Genomic DNA, 4,153 nt, shown 5'->3' on the forward strand with positions numbered 1-4,153 from the left:
TCAGATAGAAGAGAGAGAGAGAGGAGCTTTCATCAAAAAGAACTCATCAAGAAAATAAAAATAAAAAATAACAGAACTCATTTAGCTCAGTGGTCTGAGCACCTCCTGGCAAGTGCAAGGACCTGGGTTTAATTCCCGGAACCACAAGCCATGCTGGCCTCGCATCAAGCAGGCCACTGAAACTGGGTGTGGTGTTGCATGCCTGTGATCCCAGAGCTGAGGAGGCTGAGACAGGAAGATCAGTATGAGTCTGAGCTATGTAGCAAGACCCTGTACTAAATACATAAATAAAACATGTAAAATTAAATAAAATAAAAGCACATGTCGAACTCATGTGGATCGACTGTCTGAAAACAAGCTTGAACTGAGCTAGTTTAATAAAGTTTCTCTAGCAAGAACAGCTTCTGGAACCCAGTGATAAACCCAACGAAAAGTGTTCAGAATAAACCCTTCCTGCGATGTGGCTACACCATATTTATACTGTAAGGTGATGGTGGGGAGGATAAGAACTGGCACATGGAACTCACCTGCTAGACTTGAGATCAGCATTTCCCTCTTGGGGTGGCTTTGACAGCCCTCAGCCTGTGACTGGCTCAGCTGCTCTGACTGCTGAGACTCAGTTGCTTGGTCCCAAGAGAATATTCTTAAAGTTTGATCACAGCTTTTTAAGCATCAAGTCAGGTTACAGGATACTGTATACAGAGGCAACCCTAGACCAAACTTCATCACCCAAGTGAAAAGACAAATTTAGGCCAAATTTGACTCAACTTAATATGAACAAATATAAGGAATTTTAAAAAGATTGAAACTCTAACAAAATGAGATAAATCTGCCTCATGGTGGTGAGCAATAAATAACATATATGAAGCACAGTAGTTGCCAAGTTAGGCATTCAGTAACTGTCAGTGCCTGCCTGCTTTCCTCTTTTCAGTCCCCATTGCAGTAGTAGGTGGAAGAAATGAAATTTCTATATGTGCTGACTAAAAAGAATTGAAATAGCCCTTGTAGCATTTGGAAAGTCACTTCTTACCAATAGATAATAGGTGTTCCAAGATAAAAGTTATCTGTCAGCACAGTTTAAGATGATTTTTCTTTTGATTATGGAATTATTTTCTATTACCTTCAAGACAAAGATATCCATGAGTAGGATGGGACTTCTAATCCTAACTTTTTGAGTAATCTCCACATTGCTTTCCAGCTGTTCCCCTTCTGGGTATTTTTCCTGAACAATTAAAAACCTCATACTACAGCAACATAAGTGCACCCATGTTTATAGCAGCACAATTTGTCACAGCTGAATCTTGGAAACAATCCAAATGCCCAAATGAGGAATGGATAAGAAAGATGTGGTATTTTTATACAATGGAATATTAACAGCTGTAAAAAAGATAAATTCAAGGCTTTTAATAGGTAAATGGATGCAACTAAAGACTATACTCATAAATGAAATAATACATACTTATATCTGGTAATCTGAGCAGCTACTCTGAAGACAGCAATGTACAATATCACAACCACTATTGAATTCCTATCATCTTAGTGTTCTGAAATTGTGTATCATTTCTAATGTCTTATCTATTACTTTTATTTTTTTTATTTTTTGCAGAAAGTCTTTATTTGGCTCAGACCTTAAGTCCGTGGGTCTTGAGGACCTCTATGATCTTGCTGATTTTCTTCTCCACATTGTTCTCAGCCTGTTTCCATAGCCTCATGAGCTGCTGCTTCTTCCTGTAATGGATCTTGATCTTCTCCTTCCTGTTCTCCTCTAAGGTGGCTGTCACCACCTGGTACTTCCAGCCAAATTCATGAGCCAGGCGGCCTAGGTAAACAAGCTTCCTCGTTGGCTTCAGGCGCACAACCTTGAGAGCAGTAGGCACTACTATCCATTTTTCTTATCATAGGGTGGTGGGACCCCATCAGACACCTTGAGGCGGTCCAGGGCAGCCTGGCCTCGCTTGGCCTTGTGGGGCGGCATCCCTCGCACTGTCCGCCAGAATATTCGCCTGGGAGTCCGGAAGTGGGTGGGGGCCGGAAGTGGATGGGGGCCCAGAAGTGGATAGGGGCCTCGGGATGGGTTGGTGTTCATCTGCTTGCAGCAGAAGGACAAGTACGTCAACTTGTTTCTGTAGGAACTGCCAGAAATGTGAATACCCTGGCAGCACACAGCCACCACCTTGCGGCCTAGCAGTACCTGCTTGACCACAGTGGCCACTAGGTGGCCCAGGAGATGGCCTTGGCCATCCAGCACCATGACCTGTCCCTCCCCCATCTTCAGCAGCCACCCAGGAAAGCTATTTTTATATTCTTTTCAAAATATTTTTTCATGGCCTTGGGCTTTGCTCTCTTGCTCATTATCACAGTCTTAAAGCCTCAGGAACCCAGGTCTATTATCCACGGATCATAAGGTAAATACTTTCTAGCCAAATATTCATTTGTCAGTCACTAAAATTCATACTTTAATCACTAAAATAGTTACATTTAACTTCTCTTATTGGTACTTGAATGTTTCTTAAACTCTCATCAACAAAACAGAAATTATTCCTCAGGCTACATTTACAGATGGCTTATCAGAGTGCATGGTTACCAGCTGATTTTCATCACATTCTTTTTCAGCTTCTCCAGGCCACTTTTCTTGATCCTGTGCTCCAGTTCTAGGGGTTTCTTCACACTGGCTAATTATTGCCAAACCACTTCTAAGTACTGCTGTTATTATTAAGACTACTATTAATAGTACTTTTAATAAGGATTAAAAATAAAATTTATATGATCCTTGAAAGTGAATCTTGATCCTTCACACTTACCTCAATTCTTAGAATAACTGTTACAACATGTAATATTAATTTCTTAATTATACAGCCTAAACACTCTAGAGAAATTAGACAATTTACTCAAGGTTCGTAAGCTAATTACTAGTACTGCATACACCAAATCCCACTCTTTTGGATAACAGAAAAATATGTTGCCCATCGCTACTAGAGGTAAATAGGATTGGATTACCAAAAAAATCTCTTGACCCACAGTGACAATGCTACATAAAGAATGCAACAATATAACGTTGCAACAGCATTATTGTTAGGACAAACATCAAAGATAAAAGCTGTCTCATGGGAAAGGGTTGAGGGGTGATTCCAGGCTCCCTCTTTAAGGGCATTGTCTGGATGACCTTTTACCAATGACAAACGAGTGGAACAATTTTGAACAGAAAGTCCAACATGAAATGTCAGTAGGAGTCTTTTAAACCTTACCGATTATATTTTACTCTTGCTATGTATTAGCTCAGTAGCTTTGCCCCCCAAAGATCTCATTAAAATCATATGCAAATCAGCAATCTCACTGTTATCAAATAAATTCTGGTGCTGCAATACAAAGTGTCTTGAAGCTTCTGGGAACAATGCAAGTAATCTCTAGTTATTTATTTTAATTTGTAAAGATAATTACTAAATGACCAAAACTCCAGCCGTTAGAATCTAGTTTTGTTTATTGAGCAGCCAAATGGTGGGAAACTCTAAGCACTCACTATCAATAGAGGTTTCTTTAAACTTTCCCAGCATTGAGTTTCACTCTTGATGCTCTGGATTTGGGTTATTGCAGGACTCAACTTCCAAGATTCTGTTGCAGTGTCAGTAATCAAACTCGCCCTTTGAACATTGATGTCACCATGATGGAGCCTAAGTAATACCTACAGATGCCACTAGGCAGCACCAGTGAGCCAAAGGTGTGTTAAAGGGTTGGATTGGGGTTGGGTGGGGTGCATGGGGTGAGGTGGTTAGGAGGGAGAGAGAGAGAGAGGGAGGGGAATAGAGAGGAAAAGGAGGAACAGATGTGACTCATATTGTTTGCATGTTGACTTATTCTTCACTATAACCCTACATGAGAACCAGCCTAGGAGGGGAAGAAGACACAACCCTGAGATGATACATTATGATGCATCCATACAAATCCTCCCAATTTAACTTGCAAATGTCTCATCACCCTTGAGGTAGAAAACTATGCAGTCATCAGAGCAATGGTAAGACATTTAGAATGAAAGCAGATTAAATCATCCACACACACATACTTATTAAATACAAGTAACCGTTTTATTTGCTTGGCCACTGTACACATTTTCAACTTGTATGTCAGTCTGTCTCTACCATGTTCATTTAAGTTAGCC

The 4,153-nt window shown here is 40.4% G+C and overlaps 1 pseudogene; it reads right to left on the reverse strand.

Moving 5' to 3' along the window:
• Positions 1 to 1,622: 1,622 nt before the first annotated feature.
• Positions 1,623 to 2,269, reverse strand: LOC101584097 (annotated as a pseudogene).
• Between the last annotated feature and the right edge of the window lie 1,884 nt (positions 2,270 to 4,153).

This window comes from Octodon degus, unplaced genomic scaffold (genome assembly GCF_000260255.1).
Source record: "Octodon degus isolate 3935 unplaced genomic scaffold, OctDeg1.0 scaffold00017, whole genome shotgun sequence".
Classification (NCBI taxonomy): Eukaryota; Metazoa; Chordata; class Mammalia; order Rodentia; family Octodontidae; genus Octodon; species Octodon degus.